This window comes from Mobula hypostoma, chromosome 21 (genome assembly GCF_963921235.1).
Source record: "Mobula hypostoma chromosome 21, sMobHyp1.1, whole genome shotgun sequence".
Classification (NCBI taxonomy): Eukaryota; Metazoa; Chordata; class Chondrichthyes; order Myliobatiformes; family Myliobatidae; genus Mobula; species Mobula hypostoma.
Genome location: NC_086117.1, coordinates 30,519,770 through 30,539,438, shown reverse-complemented (window position 1 = coordinate 30,539,438; position 19,669 = coordinate 30,519,770). Strand labels below are relative to the sequence as shown.

The window sequence follows — 19,669 nt, the reverse complement described above, 5'->3', positions numbered from 1 at the left end:
GTTCAGCAAGCATAGGGTTTGCAGATCTTTTAATGAGAATTTTTACAGTGTTAATATGCTGAATGCTGTACATTCAGAAAAAAAAAGGATGATCCACCAATGTTGTTATTGTTGTGACAGCAAATGATATTCATTTAATGAAGACAGACACACAGAACCTGCTTTTCATGATAGAGGTATCAAGGAGCATCGGTCACCATTTTGTTTGAAAGCAAAACAAGATGTTGAGAAAATCAGCAACTAAATGATGCAAAACCTATCGTGAAGAACAGGAAAAGGCTTTATATGCATTAGTCAGCCGAGACAATATGGTGGGCTGGACCACATGAATAAAGAGGCCACTGAGTGTTTGGTTGTGGTCTTCTACCGCTGTACCCCATCCATTTCAATGTTTGATGTGTTGTAAATTCATGAGATATTCTTCTGCACCCCACTGTTGTAATGCATAATTATTTTAATTAATGCCGCCTTCCTGTCAGATTTAATCAGTCTGACCATTCTCCTCCAACCTCTTTTTAACAAGGTGTGTTGCCAACAGAACGGCTGCTCTCTGGATGTTTTTGGCTCTCACACCATTCTCTGTAAACTCTAGAGAGTGGGGTGCATGAAAATTGCAGCACATCAGCAATTTCTGAGATACTCAAACCACCCCATCTGGCACCAACAACCATTCCACAGTCAAAGTCACTCAGATCACATTTCTTCCCCCATTCTGATGCTTGGCATGAACAAGAACTGAACCTCTTGATGATGTCTGCATGCTTTTAAGCATTAGGTTGCTATCACATGATTGGCTGATTAGATATTTGCATTTATAGGCAGGTGTGCAGGTGTACAGGTGTACCTAATAAAGTAGCCACTAAGCTGTATACAGTTCATACTATCAGAATTTCAATGAACTACTCCATGTAGCAGTTCACGTTGAAGGAAAGTGTGTCAACCAAAATTGATACTAATGATGTGTCAATGATGAGTGAGCAGAATTTAAATAATATTAGTCATATGTTCAATGAAAATGAAGTACACACCTGGATTCTTTTCATATGATCAAGCTAATAGTGATACATGAACTTTAAGGCAGAAATGCTGGATTTGAAGCCCAGCTTCATCTTTTAATATTTTTTACTTCTGCTCTTCAATTCATGGGCTGTACTCTAAAATATAAAAGAATAGGCTGAAGAATAATTAAAGAACTGAAAGAAGCCTAAAAAAAACTGCATATTCTGGAAATTCGGAATAAAAGGTAGGAAATGTTGTGATTTTGTAAACTGGTGCATAATCACACCTACCAAGGTTAGAAATGGCAATGTGAATATTATATATTATTATTCAAATGTTACATAGGAAAGGTATGAGCTAAGCTCGCAGGAAGATGTGGTTACTTAGGGTCCATAATTTGTTCTTTCATTAGAGAAAAGTGGTTATTGTAAAGCAATCATGTGAAGGACATCTAGATGTCTCTCATGTCAAACAGCTCATCAGAAGTGTTGTCCAGTGGCCTATGTTACGTACCCCGTAACTGGGTTGCCAAACCAGCAGTAATGGATCACTCAGTTGGAGTCTGGATTACTAGAACTAAGAAAGTTTTATTAAAGAAACAAGCAACACAGTAATCGAAAGGATAATAAATGCAACAGTTCAGCAATGATAAACACACATGTGCACAGAATTAAGATAACAGCATCAATCAAGCTTTATCGTTGTCTAGGGGTAAATGACCAAATTTCAAAGTGACACAAAAGTTCAGTCCAATTTAGTTCAGTTCGCAGTAATCGTTGCCATAGCGATGGACAATGTGGGGGGAGAGAGAGAGAGAGAATGGGAACGACTGATCATTCAGAAACGGCTTCCACTCTCAGACCGGCGATAATTGCTCACAAGCAGCTTTTGGGCAGGTCCTTGGTGATGTCACCTGAGGTCACCGACTGTGACCCCTCCTCCAGGTGCGGTCGATCCTCTGCAGTGAACTCGGCACCCAAGCAAGGGCGGACGCACACCGGGTTCCCGCTGATCGTACCTTTCCACCCTGTGCGTTGTCCGATACTTCCCACCGACTCGTGAGAGGCGCACCGCTTCCAGGGTCTCGTTACCTCGGGTGTCGTGTGTCCTGCCTTAGCGAACCTGTTCCTTTTTATGCCCCTGCTGGGGTATCGCCTGTCCATCACTTCAAACAGTTCAGGGTTCAAAGGGGGAGCCGCTCCAGACAGCTCTCTCTCTCCCGTCCCTTCATTACACATCTCCAGATGCTGTTTCATTGTGTTCCTTATCTCTCTCTTGAAGACAGGTGGGAGACCAACTGCTGATCACACAGGACAGCTAACATCTTATCTATGTGTATTCTCGTCACACCTGGAATAGGCAAGCATTTGGAGGAGATCTCCTGTAGTATCAGTAATGCCAGAACTCTCCAACAATATACAAGTAAATGCTCTCAGCCCCTGGACCTGGCCAAGTACTCCATGATTGAAGACATCTGTCCTTTGGAAGTTTATTCATATGGAAAATGAATTTGATAGAAGAACATTTTAAATGGACAGAATACATAATGCAGTACTTCTGCAGCTCAGATGATGATTTCAAGGTTGAAATGTGCCTTTGCCATTCAGCGTTTTCCAGAGTATATTGCAAAGGACTATTGAGATGGCAGAATTTATGCTGAATATGCTGAAAGGGATGAAGTCAAGCATCTGCACACAGCTCTAAACCAGCCAGCTGCCAATCATCTAGTCGAGTAGTTGGTTTGAGACTGTGAAATGTGGACTGAAATAGATGACAGGAGGTGAAAGTGAGACAAAAGCTGCACATATCTTATTTGGCTACCGCATTGAACTACAGGACAGACACCTGCTGAGTTACTGATGGACAGACTTGTCAGAATGCATTTGATGAACCAAAGCTTAGTGTTCCAAGCAAGGGAAGCAGAAGGAACAACATATGGCAGGCAGGGATATAGATAATAACATGTCCTTGTACTATATATGGTTGAAATATACTTTTCTGGAGAAAGAAACAGAGATGGTGCACTAGTTAATTCCTCGGGTAAAAGGTTTGTTTAACGAAGAAAGGCTTACACCATGCTGGTATTTAGAAGAATGAGCAGTTCTGAGAAAGTGTTTTCCCTCGTATAAGAACCCAAAACCAGATGGTGTAGTTTTTAAATAAGGGGTCTCCCAATTAAAACACAGACGAAAAGTATTAATTCTCCTGGAGGGTCATGAAATTTTGGGATGTTCTATTTCAGAAAGTTTAGAGTTAGTCATTCAATTTGATAGATGTAAAAACAATTAACTTTTTGATCTAATGGAGTAAAGGGTTATGGAAAACTGGCAGAAAAATGAAAGTGAGAGATCGCTATAACCTTATTGAAAGGTAGATTTGGCTCAAGGAGCCATGTAGCTGTTTCTATCTCCTATTTCTTAGATTATTATGCCAATATTCCAGAAATGGATAGGTGGTGATTTTGTACACTCAAGGCAAGGATCAAAGAAAGTGGAGTGCATTTTATTTCGAGAATCAGTCATGATCTTGTTGAATGGCCGTGCAGATTTGAAGGTTTGTATGGTCTACTCCTCCTTCCACTTATCAAAGTTCAAAGCAATTTTATTATCAAAGTGCATATATGTCATCATATACAACCCTGAGATTCATTCTCTTGCAGGCATACTCAATAAATCCAATAGCCATAATAGAGTCAATGGAAGACCGTACCAACTTGGTCCACAACCAGTGTGCAAAAGACAATGAACTGTGTAAATACTAAATGAAAGAAGAAAAATAAAATAGTAATAATAATAATAATAAATAAACAATAAATATCAAGAACATGAGACGAAGAGTCCTTGAGAGTGAATCTATAGATTGTGAAAACAAATTTTTGCAAGTGAAGTTGAGTGAAGCTATCTCTTCTGGTTCAAGAGCCAAATGGTTGAGGGGTGACATAACTGTTCCTGAGTCCTGAGGCTCCTGTACCTTTTTCCGGATGGCAGTAACAAGAAGAGCGCATGAGCTGGGTGTTGGGTGTCCTTGATAATGAATGCTGCTTTCCTGCAACAATGCATCTTGTATATGTACTCAATGGTAGTGGGAGGGGGCGTTACCCATGATGGACTGGGCCTTAAGTATTAGAACGTATTCTGGAGATGTGCAATATAGAAAATATTAATTGCAACAGCAACCAGTCTTCAAATCTGAATATGGATTGCAGATTGAATTTAAAATGCAGCTCAGTGTAATGGTCTTCCTGGAGCTACATTTTAGAATAGATTGCAGACCACTAAACATCCAATTAGCCTGAGGTATCTGCATATGCATAAATGCAATCAGCACCTCACTGACGCGAGATGTCTGCAAATCATGAATATGACTCACAGACAATTACTCATTTTGGATGTGTTGGTGGGAAGATCCAGGTATTTGCAAAATTACATGCAACTCAAAAGAAGCATTATGAAGGCATTGTAACTTTATAAAAAGTTACAATGTCACCTTTGTTCCTTAACATATAAAAATGTGCTGTAGTGATGTGTCGGGGAGCTTCTCTCTCTCGAGTGACTCCAAAAACTGACAGCTTGTGTGTGTCCCAAATATAATATGTACCAGCTGTGTCTCTCTGGTGACTTCATTCACAGTCATGACAGTATCCACTACATTTGTAGGATTTTCCATTCAAGGGCATTGGTGTTTCCATACTAGGCTGTGATGCAGCCAGTCAATATACTCTCCACCAAACATCTAAAAAAGTTTTTTAAAGTTTTAGAATCATCCTGAATCTTTGCAATCTTTTAAGAAAGTAGACGCGCTGCCGTGTTTTCTTCATAATTGCATTTACTTGCCGGGCTCAGGAGAGATCCTTTGAAATGATAACATTGATAACTGCTGCTGACCCTCTTCACCTCTGATCCCCTGATGAAGACGGCTCATGGACCTCCTGTTTCCTCCTCCTGAAGTAAATAATCAGCTCTTGGTCTTGCTGACAGTGAGTGAAAGGTTGTTGTGGCACCACTCACCCAGATTTCCAGTTTCCCTCCTATATGCTGATTCGTCACCACCTTTGATTTGGCCAGTGGCAGTGCTATCATTAGAAAACTTAAGTATAGCATTGGGGCTGTGCTTATCTGTACAGTGGTAAGTGTAAAGCATAAAGAGTAAGTCATAAGTCTATCATCTCAAATGCCCCCAGATCAAAGATTCAAAGTACATTTATTATCGAAGTATATATGCAGAGATTTTTCTTCCTGAAGACAGGCACGAAGCAAAGAAACACCAAGAACCCATTCAAAGTAAACATTAAACACCCAATGTGCAAAAAAACACAAATCATGCAAACATCAAAAAACACAGAATATAAAATATCAGACCAGTGAAACAGTCTAGAAATGTTCATAAAGTTTAGTTTAGTTCAGGAAAAAAATAATGATTTTGAGTGTTTTCAACTAGTCCTCTTGACTAGAATGCAAGTTAGTTAAGTAATATCAATTGAAGTATTACCTCCAAGGTGTTAATGGGAGAATGCAATTGGATAATGGAGGAGGATATCTGTAGCACAACATTTAATCACTGGAATGCCTTATGGGGTTTCTACTTTGTTTATGACTGCATGAGAGTCTCATAGGTGCCATCACTTTCATTGAGAAGGGAAGGCACTAGTCATTAATTTCTCTGTCATGACTAGCACAAAATCCAGACCAGTATCCCCATAATGTAATTATTGTATGTTTACAAGACTAGGAAACTTCAACCCCAATGCCATGCAGAAAGACAAGTGAAGGTCTCAGTGTTTGCTTTATTTTCCAACTTTCCTAAAACTACTGATTTATGATTGCTTTGAGATGAACAATATGATGAGAAAATTCCTTTAACACCTTTACTAAAGAATTTAAAACAGATTCTTGCCCTCCACCATCAGATTTCTAAGTGGTGCATTAGCCGATGATCACTACCTCACTATGCCTTTTTTAAGCATAATTTATTTATTTTTGTAATTTCTAGTAACTTTGCTATGCACTACAAAACTGTTGCAAAAGAAAAATTTCCATGTCATGCAATTCAGTAAGAATAAACCTGATTCTGATAACATACGATTTTGAATGAAGGCAAAATAAGTTGGTGGCATGGAAGTTATCATATCAATTCTCATCTGGCTCTGTTCTCACTGGTCTCAGGAAAACTTGTAAAATCTGAAATGGGTTTCTGTGCTCATTCAAACTTTCATAAGTCGATTGTAAAAACATCTGGTTAGATATTTGATTGGCCGTTAGGTTGAAATTTATTAGAACTGCTGCATTACAGCTCCAGTAACACGCATTCAATCGTGAACTCCGATGGAGCCTCTTTGGGATTGTACATTTGCTTGCTTTATAAATTCTTGGCATCGGCCATTAGATGATAATAACCAAAATTTATGTCTTTATTTATTTATTGCAATACAGCATGGAACAGGCGCTTCCGGCCCTTTGAGCCACGCTGCCCTACAACTCCTGATTTAACCCTAGCCTAATCACAGGGCAATTTTCAATGACCAGTTAACCTACTAACTGGTACGTCTTTGGACAGTGGGAGAAAACTGGAACACCCAAAGGAAACCCACATGGTCTGGGGAGAACATACAAATTCCTTACAGGCAGTGGAGGGAATTGAACTCAGGTGGCTCGTACTATAAAGCGTTGTGCTAACCATTACACTACCGTGCCACCCCCACAATGGTAACAGTTTAGAACTTGTGCTTCTCATGTCAGAGTGATGTCAGTGTCAAAATGGCTAAACATTGCTATTTGATGGAGACTAGCTATCTAGTGATGTTGCTTATTTCCCCTGCGGTGCAGATGGGAAAAAGATCTAACCTTGATATTTATTTCTCCTTGATAAGACTTTCTTGCCAAAGTTTATTTCCTTACTGGTCTAGGTAGACGCACTGTTCATGGTAAACTTTGCCTTGGAAGGGAGTATCTTTCCGCAGTATTCATTTACTTTGTGGTGATTTTTATTTGGAAAATATAGTTTGCGAAGATTTAATTCTAGATATGAATTATGACATCAAATTAAATACTGATCCCTTTCACCACTACATCAATAAATAAATGCAGGTGGAACAGCGCAAATTTTTTTTTACACTGTAAATTTAGCATCACTCCAAAGTCAACAGATAGGATTGCTTTGCCTGTATATCTACTGTATATTCAAACATTATAAATCTGTAGTTGGAGGCTGTCCAAGTCTAACAAAAAAAAGGATGAAGGGACTTGCTGAAGGAGGTGATCTTCTGTTGCTTGCAATTGAATACAACTGGTATATTGAGCAGTACAGTGTCTAAAGAGTGTTTATTTTTAATAAGCACCTAAAAATTAGCTTTTTTATTGAGAATTTACACTCTGTTTGTAACAGGTTGGATTTCCCACTGGCCATCCCTCAATTCCTCTGCCTGTTCCCATTCTGACATGTCGGTCCATGGCCACCTCTACTCCTCTTTCAGGTTACAGGAGCAACACCTCATATTCTGTCTTCATAAATTATGCTAGCCTCCAACCTTATGGTGTGAACATTGATTTCTCTAACTTCACGTATTTTCTACCCCCTGCTCCTTTCTCTTGCTACTTCACTTCTCCTCATCTGCCTATCACCTCCCTCTGGTGCTCCTCCTCCTTCCCTATCTCCTATCAGATTCCTTCGACTTCAGCCCTTTATCTTTTCCACCTATCACCACCTAGCTTCTCACTTCATCCCTCCCTCCCACCCATCTACCTCCCCCATCACATGGCTTCATCTATCACCTTACAGCTTCTACTTCTTCCTCTGCCACCACTTCACCTTATTATTCTGGCTTCCTTTTCAATTCTGATGAAGGTGTTTGGCCCGAAACCTTCACTATTTATTCACTTCTATAGATGGCGCCTGACCTGTTGTGTTCCTCCAGTATTTTGAGTGTGTTGTTCTGGATTTCCAGCATGTACGGTATTTCTCGTGTTTATTTTTTTTTACTAAGTTTTCAGATTGTGAGAAGGCTTTCATCCAATTTAATTGCCAAGAAATGAACCCTCTTTATGTGTATACTGCACAAGCATTTTCCCAGAAAACTTATGTAATACCTTTCATGAGATAGAGATACCTCAATACATTCTACTGAAACTAACATTTGATGCAATAAAGCGGGAAATTAATTTCCTGCAACCATATCCCAGATTTTAAACCTGTCTTTAGATGGAATAACAAAAGTCAAAGTAATGAGATGAACACTTCTTTTCTTCATTTAAAATATCTTCTCTGTTACCTGTGTGGGTGAACAAGGCTTTGGTTCAATGCCTAATCCCAAAGGTGCCAGCTTCTTCAGCATACCTGGTTAACCTGGATTTTGCTGAAACAAAGCATGAACCAACAATTTTCTGAGTCTGAGATGGAGGGGGTGGGATCAGTTTCTCAACATCTAGCTCAGGGAGTTAACATCTAAACCAGTCTTCATAAACATGGCACAGAATGATTAAAAACCAGAGCTGGAAGGTGGTTTGTAAGTTATTGCTGTATTACAAAATTATATTCATTCAGACCAGCAGTCTTCTCACTGCTGCCTTCAGGTCAAAGGTACAAGAGCCTCAGGACCACACCACCAGGTTCAAAAACAGTTACTACCCCTCACCATCAGGTTCTGAACAAAAAGGGATATCTACATTCAACTTCACACTTTCAATTACTTTTTTTTAAGCTCACTATCACATGTTCTCGTTATTTATTGCAATTTACAGTATTCATATTTGCATTTGCACAGATTGTTGTCTTTTGCACTCTGGTTGATCTTTCATTGAACCTGTAAAAGTTACTATTCTATAGATTTGCTGAATTTGCCACAAGAAAATGAATTTCAGGGTAGTATATGGTGATATATATGTACATTGATAATAAAACTTACTTTGAACTTCGAGATATCTATGGGATAAATAATTTACACAAGCAACAAAAAATTCTTGTTTCAAGAAACTCATGCCATTTTATATTTATTTTAAGAATGAAATAAGAAAGTCAACTGCAGTTTTGCAGTAGGTTGCTACAATGTTAGGCATCATCTTGTGAAGTAGCATCATGTTTTTCCTTGAGAAAGATCACCGAGGCATTGGTAGTGTGCACATCTAAACTATCCCAGACATAATGCTGGAGAGCAGTTACTATGACATAGGTGGAATGGAGTGCAGTGCCCATTATCTGATCAGACATGACATTCCTGCATTCCTTTTGCTGAGGACACCTATTGGAGATGATAATATCTAATCCCTGTAGTTCAGGGATAAGGAATAGAAATCTGACCCAATGTTTATTGCTGATGGAAATGCACAAGACATGATCTGACCTGAGAATGATTACATGGTTTAATAAACTCATTTCTTCAGTTTATACATAAAAAAGAACATTGACTTACGTAAGGCACAAATAAAGCCACTCATACAACGATGCCCTGCTTTTAAGAGGCGTGATTACTCTTGAGAGTGATGGGGCTATCTGAGGAATCATATTATAAAAATGTAAACAGAAACTAAATATCTTGATTTATAGTGATTTTAATTCTACTTGAACTAATATGCAGAAGAGAGATTGAGTGAATGATAATATCAATAGCACAAAAAATTGGATTAACTGTTGGTTGACACAGATCAGATTTAATATGAATCAGAAGTGAATACTAGGATATGGTCCAATATTTAAATGTCTTGAAACTCAAAAGAAATTCAATGTAAGGGAAATATCTCTCATGCTTTTGGTATAATCAGAATCAGGTTTATTATCACTGTCTTATATTTTGAAAATTCTGTTGTTTTGCAGCAGTGGTAATTTGTAATTACTATAAATTACAAAATAAATTGTGCAAATAAAAGGAATAATGTGGTGCTGGTGAGAACTGGTGTGTGTTCTCCTGATTTCCTCTTTGGGGTTCCTGTATCTCCTCTCAGAGGCCATGTCCAAGATGGTGAGGGTTCTTATTGTTGGATATTGCCTTCTTGAGGCACCTCCTCTTAAGGATGCCATCAATGGTGAGGATGCCATTGATGGTGAGAAGGGTGGTGAGAATGCCATCGATGGTGTGGAGGGTGGTGAGAATGCCATCGATGGTGAGGAGGGTGGTGAGGATGCCATTGATGGTGAGAAGGGTGGTGAGAATGCCATCGATGGTGAGGAGGGTGGTGAGGATGCCATTGATGGTGAGAAGGGTGGTGAGAATGCCATCGATGGTGTGGAGGGTGGTGAGGATGCCATTGATGGTGAGAAGGGTGGTGAGAATGCCATCGATGGTGAGGAGGGTGGTGAGGATGCCATTGATGGTGAGAAGGGTGGTGAGAATGCCATCGATGGTGAGGAGGGTGGTGAGGATGCCATTGATGGTGAGAAGGGTGGTGAGGATGCCATCGATGGTGAGGAGGGTGGTGAGGATGCCATTGATGGTGAGGAGGGTGGTGCATGTGATGAGTCCACAATCCTCTACAGCCTCTTTCAATCCTATGCATCAAAGCCTCCATACAGCTGTGACGCAACCAGTCACAATGTTCTCCACCTTACATCTTTTGCCATTTTTGTTGTTAGGTTTCACCTCATTGGAAGTAATGGCATGCAAACCCTGCAACAGCTGTTGTGCATCCAAAATTAAATGTTATCTATGGTATATTCAGAAAACAAGGTGAGATACTTAAATTATCCATAACTGGGTGAGACAATCCAGCAGGCATTCAATATAGGAATGTTTCAAGTCCAAGTGTAATTGTCATTCAACTATACATGAATACAATCAAACAAAACAGCATTACTCCAGGGCCAAAGTGCAAAGCACAGTACCTACTGTCACACACAGCACAAGGCACATATAGCATATTAAACATAGCAAGCACATAAAAGATATCTGTAAAATGCAGTCACATAGAAAATATAGTCAAAGACCCTGAGTCCATGAATGTTGCAGGAATACAGCTTTTCTTCTGCAGAGCAAACACTGGGGGGTAGCACCGACCCAGATTGGATGCCATACTCACTCACCACCTCACTTTTGGGGGGCTGTAAACAGAAGGCACTGCAGCTTAAGGCCCAGTCCTCGCTATGACTGAATGCCCCTGCCACCCACCAATAAATCAGTGAATTGGACTTGCAGCATTCCACGTTAACATTCTCCAAAAGAGTCAAGAAAAGTGGCTAAGACAATCATTCGCTGTTAGTCTGCACATGCACAGCTCCTTTGTGCACCAGCTCATCTGACACCTCTCTGATGCAGGCAGCAGCACGATCTGTATCAAGTCCAGTTTCTTCAGTTTCTTCACCAATGAACAACTCACTGTTGGGGTAGATAGACCTGCAGTACTTTAAGTTCTTAGTGTAAAGCAGGGTCCTGTGATCATAAAAAATACACTTAGAAAGGACAATGACACCTTTTATTGACTCTGTAGACGACACTGCGATTGAATGTGCTGCCATTATTGACCATGTAGTGAAGCACGGAAATGATGAACACAGGAATTTGTGTACGATGGTCTGCATCACTTTCTTGAGCAAATCATTGGACTGGATGATCAAAGCTGTTTACTATTGAATTTTGTTTTGATTCAAGAGAACAAAGTATTGAATATTTATTTACAACCTAAATAATGGAATGATGTTTTAAAAAGAACTTCATTGGAAAAGAATAATGGAAGTTTTAAACTGAGGTGTTACTTAAGTGGGAGCCAAGATGAGTTAACAAGCCCAGGGGTGATAATTGATCAGATATTGGTGCAATATATGACACCAACAGCAAGATTTTACCTGACATGAGTGGATGTGGAGAGGATGTTTCCTATGGTGGGAGAGTCTAAGATCAAAGGACACAGCCTCAGAGCAGAGGGACATCCAATTACAACGGAGATGAGGAGGAATTTGTTCAGCCAGAGAGTGGTGAATCTTTGCCACAGGTGGCTGTGGAGGCCAGGTCATTGGGTGTATTTAAAGCAGAGTTTGATAGATTCTTGATTTATCAGGGCATGAGGGGATACTTGGAGAAAGCAGGACCTTGGGGCTGAGAGGGAAAATGGATCAGCCATGATGGAACAGCGGAGCAGACTCAATGGCCCAAATGGCCTAATTCTGCTCCGATATCTTTTGGTCTTACAGACATCAAGATCGCAGTAAGTGGAAAAGGGGGAAACCAACCAAGAGCATGTTAGAATAGTCAAGTCAAATTTAACAAAGCCAGAGATGAGGTTTCAATAACAAATGATAGGATGCAGGGGTGAAGGAAAGGGGTGTTACTTGCAGTTTCAAATACCTTTACCTCAAATATTACCACTTAAGATCAAACATGTGGACATGGACTTGAAAACAAATGATTTGACAAGAATATCAGACTATTTTATAAAACTGGCTGACAATTTCAGGAAAGCTTTCATGACTTATCAAATTATGAACCTGTCTTAACCAGACTGGAGACCACAGCTGGAACAAGGGGCGTCATAATTGAAACCCCAGGGTTAAGTTGCAAAACCAAAAGATACTATCTTTGAAATATTGGTGCACACTAGGTAGATTGTCAGAAACTTAGATTGGCTCACTACGTTTAATATGAACTATTAATTACACTCTGCAGTTCTTTGTAATGATTGTCCTCCCCATGACGATAAGCAAAGCAGCTGACACCTGCAGAATTTTACTTTGTATTGAAAATGTAAAGAGATCTGCAGTGTAATAAGCCAAGATTGTAGTAATGTTGTCAGTGGGAGTCAGGGTGTGAGAAAGTATTTTTACTGATAATCTCTCTATTCACGTAAAGTATTACGTACAAGACTTGATCTTCATAAAATGTTGCCTGTTTAACTTATCCGGCCTTAGAATTGTTGCTTGAAGTTCTGAATTCAAAAAGTCAAGGCTGTAAAAACAAATGTTTCTAATCTGCTCTTTTGTTGCAACATCTGTGAGCCCTTAGTTTATGATTTTAGTTCACACCAACAACGAAGTGTCTGAATTATGCTGATTATTTGGGAGTAGGTCATTTTAATTCGGTTCTTGATATCAAACATTGCATATGGAGTCTTCAAGATGTATTTCCGATGTCATGGTTGATTCCTTAGGGAACGGCATCCAGAGTTTTTCAGGAACTTTTAAATCAATATGTCCTTAAACCTTGATGTCCTATTCTGGCTCACATTTGAGTTTAGTCACTTTGGTTCAATTCAACCAAATATAAGACCATAAGACCACAAATTGTAGGAACAGAAGTAGGCCATTTGATCCATCGAGTCTGTTCCGCCATTTGATCATGGCTGATTCATTCCCCTCTCACTCCCAATCTCCCACCTTCCACCCTCCCCCAGCCCCCCCGTATCCCTTCATGCTCTGACTAATCAAGAATCTATCAATCTCTGCATTAAATACACCCAAATATACTTGGCCTCCACAGTCACCTGTGGCAATGAATTCCATAGATACACCACTCTCTGGTTTAAGAAATTCCTCCTCATTTTTGTTCTAAAAGGATGTCCCTCTATTCAGAAGCTGTGTCCTCTGGTCTTAGACTCCCCCACTAGGGAAACATCCACTCTATGGGTTTCAATGAGATCCCCTTCCCCACTCATTCTTCTGAATTACAGTCAGTAAAGGCCCAGAGCCATCAAATGCTCCTCATATGATAAGCCATTCTCATGAACCTTCTTTGAACCCTTTTCAATGTAAACACATCCTTTCATAGATAAGGGATCTAAAGCTGCTCACAAAACTCCAAATGAGGCCTCATCAGTGCCTTCTAAAGCTTCAACATTACATGCTTGTTTTTATATTCTAATCCTCTCAAAATGAATTCTAACATTCTATTTTCCTTCCTCACCACCGACTCAACCTGCAAATTAACCTTTAGGGAATCCTGCACGACAACTCCCAAATCCCTTTGCACCTCAAATATTTAAGGTACAAGATCTACACCTCATTGTTAGTCTTACACCAATTAATTCGTGCTTCTTAAGCCCAATTACTGCTGTTCTAATTTTATCAAGTTACATTCTACAAAAAAAGAAAATATACTGTATTGGGGTTGAAGTCTCTTAATTTCTATGAAAGGCTACCAAGACTTTCCTTTTGATCAGTGGTTCAATAATTAATTATGTAGGCTCAAATTCATAATGTTTTGAAAAATGCACTGTGATGCTCCTGCTGTACAGGGATCTTACAGTTTATGATTTGTTTTTATTTTAAATATTGTAGATATTAACATGTCAAAATAAATTTTTTGCTATTTTGATTAGTTAAGATATCAGATTTGTTGATGGATGTCTGTTAATGCGTCAAAAGTTCAAATTTCTCTTAGATACTTATTTTGAAAAAGTGCACAAAATTGTACAATTCAGTAATTAATTTCTGGAATTTTAAAGAAACCAGCAGGAAAAATGAATACAAATCTACTCTTAAATTCATTATTAATTCAAGGGTCCTTGTGCTTCAAATCCAATGACACCTTTTAGGTATGGATGTGGTCCTCCCAATCTCCTGGCTAACATCAATCAGAGCATTAAGGCAACAAAATAGTCACATGATTGTTAGTAATCAACATTTGTAGAAAATCATTTCAGTGTTTGCCTTAAGAAGCAGCACGGTGAATTTGTCTGTGAACTTGTCATGATGCTTTTTAGTGAAATGTAAATTTGTTACTTGAGCTGAAAGGTGCCAGAAATCACCTTCATGGAGCAGGTGGCAATAATATATTTGCTGTCATCAACTGCTGAAAACTGGTGGCACTTTCATATGTGAGTCGAAAAGGTTATGGCATTTACGAGCCCTTCTGAAACTTGGAATGCAAAGATTGTGGCTGCTCTTGATAGATAAGATAAGAGGGAGAATGCTGCATTCTCTCTGATCACCATTGTGAAAATGTTAATACAAAGCCAGACAACAATCTGCTGGAGGAACTCAGCATCATCAATATGCAGCACCTATGGTGTGGTGGGGTGGGGGTGGGGAGGGAAGGAATTGTCGAAACTTCAGGTCAAAACCTTAATCAGAAGTAAATAATTCTCAGGGTTGTATATGATGACATATATTCCCCTGTTTTGTGGATGTCTGTAAAGGCTAAGAGTTTCAGGTTATGTGCTGTGTACATTCTCTGATATTAAATGGAACCATTGAACCATATACGTGCTTTGATAACAAATTTACTTTGAACTTCGAACTAACACAAGGCCCAGGTGTACGATGTAATAAGCAAGGTATTCAGCAGATGCTAGAAATCCAGAGCAACACACACAAATTCTAAAGGAACTCAGGAGATCAAGCAGCATTTTCGGAAGGGAATAAACACTCGACATCTCGGTCCAAAATGTCAACTGTTTCTTCCCCACCATTGATGCGACCTGACCGGCTGAGTTTCTGCAGAATTTTGTGTGTCTTCCCCAGGTGTAACCGTGGTGGAATAAAGCCAAAGTTGAGTATAATTCAATTGCAGAAGTACATTACACAGGTGTAATTAAAATATTTCCTTTCAGTGCACAATAGCTGCATTACAGTTGCGATCATACATTAAGAAATGCTTCAAGTAACACAATTTGAACTGTTCTGAGGTTGTGAAATATGCAGTTTCAAATTGTGTGCTTTTCTATTATTAAATAATGGGTTGGGTGGGAGAGAAGAGGGTAAATCATGTGGTAATGGATACAGGACAACTCAATCAAGACAAGAAATCCCGAACGCCAGTCTAAAGTGAATGGGTAGGTCATGTAGCAGTGAGTAGTCACTGGTTCTTGAAGATGCAGCAGTTTGGTGGGTTTCTCTCAGACTTCTTCAAAAAAGAGTTCAAGCTTTGGAACCGTCTCTCCCGGATTACAAGAGGAATGGAGACAGGCTAGATCCTATTGACATCATTGGGACTGCAGCTGAGAGGGTGAGTAGTTTCAAGTTTCTCAGTATACACATCACCGAAAATCTCACCTGGACTGTACATACCAGCTGCGTGGTTAAAAAAAAAGCACAACAGCACCCCTTTCTCCTCAGACCGCTGAAGAAGTTCAGCATGAGTCCCCAGATCATCAGGACATTCTACAGGGCCACCATCGAGAGCATCCTGACTGGATTTGTCACTGCCTGGCACAGGAACCGTACTACCCTCAATCACAGGGCACTGCAGAGAGTGGTGTGGACAGCTCAGCAAATCTGTGGCTGTGAACTTTCCTCTTCTCAGGACAGTTACAGCAGTAGGTACATAATAGTGAAGGTTCATCAGGAACCCCAGCCACCCCAACCACAAACTGTTTCAGCTGCTACCATCTGGCAAACGGTACCGCAGCATTACGGCCAGGACCAACATGCTCCAGGACAGCTTCTTTCACCAGGCCATCAGACTTATCAATACACATTGATCTGATTGCATATCTGACTGTACATACATGTCTACAAAACAATTACACAACATAGAGCATAGAATAGTACAGCACAGTACAGGCCTTTCGGCCCACAATGTTGTGCCGACCCTCAAACCCTGCCTCCCATATAAGCCCCCACCTTAAATTCCTCTATATACCTGTCTAGTAGTCTCTTAAACTTCACTAGTGTATCTGCCTCCACCACTGACTCAGGCAGTGCATTCCATGCACCAACCACTCTCTGAGTAAAAAACATTCCTCTAATATCCCCCTTGAACTTCCCACCCCTTACCTTAAAGCCATGTCCTCTTGTATTGAGCAGTGATGCCCTGGGGAAGAGGCGCTGGCTAGCCACTCTATCTATTCCTCTTATTATCTTGTACACCTCTATCATGTCTCCTCTCATCCTCCTTCACTCCAAAGAGTAAAGCCCTAGCTCCCTTAATCTCTGATCATAATACATACTCTCTAAAGCAGGCAGCATCCTGGTAAATCTCCTCTCTACCCTTTCCAATGCTTCCACATTCTTCCTATAGTGAGGCGACCAGAACTGGACACAGTACTCCAAGTGTGGCCTAACCAGAGTTTTATAAAGCTGCATCATTACGTTGCGACTCTTAAACTCTATCCCTCAACTTATGAAAGTTAACACCCCATAAGCTTTCTTAACTACGCTATCCACCTGTGAGGCAACTTTCAGGGATCTGTGGACATGTACCCCCAGATCCCTCTGCTCCTCCACACTACCAAGTATTCTGCCTTTACTTTGTACTCTGCCTTGGAGTTTGTCCTTCCAAAGTGTACCACCTCACACTTCTCCGTGTTGAACTCCATCTGCCACTTCTCAGCCCACTTCTGCATCCTACCAATGTCTCTCTGCAATCTTTGACAGTCCTCTACACTACCTACAACACCACCAACCTTTGTGTCTTCTGCAAACTTGCCAACCCACCCTTCTACCCCCACATCCAGGTTGTTAATAAAAATCATGAAAAGTAGAGGTCCTAGAACAGATCCTTGTGGGACACCACTAGTCACAATCCTCCAATCTGAATGTACTCCCTCCACCACGACCCTCTGCCTTCTGCAGGCAAGCCAATTCTGAATCCACATGGCCAAACTTCCCTGGATCCCATGCCTTCTGACTTTCTGAATAAGCCTACTATGTGGAACCTTGTCAAATGCCTTACTAAAATCCATATAGATCACATCCACTGCACTATCCTCATCTATATGCCTGGTCACCTCCTAAAAAAACTCTATCAGGCTTGTTAGACACGATCTGCCCTTCACAAAGCCATTATGTGTACACTTTTAATGTTTGGGCAATGTCCTTCCACATTTCCCCTCTGTATTGCTTGACAATTGTAACATAAAGATGTTTATTCCCTTGGACGTAAGAAATAAATAAATACAAATACAAATACAAATCCATGTGGGGGGCACGAGACAGAGATAGACTTTTTTCTTGAACAATGAAGAATGAGATTTCAACAGCTAGCTATGAAAATGTAATGTGTGCAGGACAAGTAACTCATTTTCTTCATCGCCACCCCATTTTACACTCAGTTGTTTGTTTTGCAGATCACAGCAACACCATCCATCCTTGATGCTCTCTGCTAATCTAAACTGCAACTTTGCAGAGAAGGCCAGCCCACATGTGGGAGGTTAATTAGCCCCAGTGCTATTATTATTGTTATCTTTTTATGAGATAAATTTTACAGCAGTGGATCGGAATTCCTCTGCTCTACGTCCAGAAACACCTTGCTCAAACCTCCAAAAAGATTATTGCTACCTATTCAGCCTCTGCCATGGGGATGGGGTCCTGATTTTTATTTCAAGATTTTTTCCAAAGTGAGATCTATTTTAAGTCAAACAAAGCTCGAGATAAGAGGAGGAGAGAATGACATGTTACCACATTTATTGACACTATGATACTTGAAGGGCCAATATTTGCTGAAAATGTAAACAGGATCCAGGTGAAATGAAGGAACAAAATACTCACAACTCTAGGTGCTGCACCCAGCCATAGTCACCAGTGCTTATCTCAGATAACAGGTGCTGCAGATGACAGACAAGATATTAAAGTCATTCTAATGAAAGGTATAGGAAACACTTCTGATTCTTCTTTACTGGCAAACAAAAAAATGAAATTTGAGTAGAATATACAATCCTCGAGTATTCTAATATTATAGTTCATACATTAATAGACTCCACTGAACAGAGGAAAACAGATTCAATAATTATAAGAAATTCTGCAGATGCTAAAATTCTAGAGCAACACACAGAAAATGCTGGAGTAACTCAACAGATCAGGCAGCACCTATGGAGATGAATCAACTGACAATGTTTCTCACTGAGACCCTTCGGCAGGACTTAAAGGAAGGGGGAGGAAGCCAGAATGAGTAGGTGGAGGGGAAGGGGAAGAAGTACAAGCTATAAGGTGATAGGTGAAGCCAAGTGGAGAGGAGAATTGTTGGGGGAGGGAAATGGAATAAGAAGCCGAGAGGTGATAGGTGGAAATGGTAATGGGTTGAAGAAGGAAGAATCTGATAGGAGAAGAGAGTGGACCATTAGAAATAGGGAAGGAGGCAGAGCATTGGAGGGATGTGATAAGCAGGTGAGGAGAAGAGAAGAGGTAAGAGGGTTGCCACAATGGGGAATGAAAAAGAGAGAAAGGAGAGGATGAGAAATTACTGGGTTAGAAAAATCAATGTTCATGCCATGAGATTGGAGGCTACCCTGACGGAATATGAGGTGAAACAGATTCAATAGTAATTTTCCACTGAGGGAATAGAAATGTCACATAAAAGATCTGCAGGGCTATGGGAAAAGTACAGTAGAGGAGATAACTTTTACAAATAAATGGCGCAGTCATAATGGTTGTACTAACGTATAACTTGTGGAATACTTGAGGAAAATATTATGGGTTTGAAACACTATTCCACAATTTATGTTTGTGCACCAGTTGATTGTCAGAAGAGTGGTGAACCTGTGGAATTCTTTGCCACAGGCAGCTGTGGAGGCCAAGTCTTTATGTATATTTAAGGCAGAGTTTGAAAGATTCTTGATTTGTCAGGGCATGAAAAGATACAGGGGGAAGGCAGGAGATTGGGGCTGAGAGGAAAATTTCATTATCCAGAATGAAATGGCGGAGCAAACTCAATGGGCCAAATGGCCTAATTTGGCTCCTATACCATATGGACTTTGTTCTATGTTCACTTGTAAAAATTGAACACACTTTCTCTATGCCTTTGAAGCTCAGTGGATTCTTGGTGCACAGTAGTGTTTTCAAGGGTGTGTAATGTAGGAGTGAGGTCACTTTTGCAGTGTGC

At 40.2% G+C, this 19,669-nt stretch overlaps 1 protein-coding gene and 1 long non-coding RNA gene across 5 annotated transcripts in view; one reads left to right on the top strand and one right to left on the bottom strand.

Moving 5' to 3' along the window:
• LOC134359927 (astrotactin-2-like) overlaps positions 1 to 19,669 on the top strand; it is a 1,812,737-nt gene that overhangs the window by 1,652,769 nt on the left and 140,299 nt on the right. The gene's annotated exons all lie outside the window — the stretch shown is intronic.
• Positions 11,117 to 18,755, bottom strand: LOC134359713 (uncharacterized). Its single transcript, XR_010021184.1, has 3 exons — positions 18,658 to 18,755; positions 18,340 to 18,395; positions 11,117 to 11,350 (listed from the first exon to the last, which is right to left on the bottom strand). It is a non-coding gene; the product is annotated as an uncharacterized LOC134359713 (long non-coding RNA).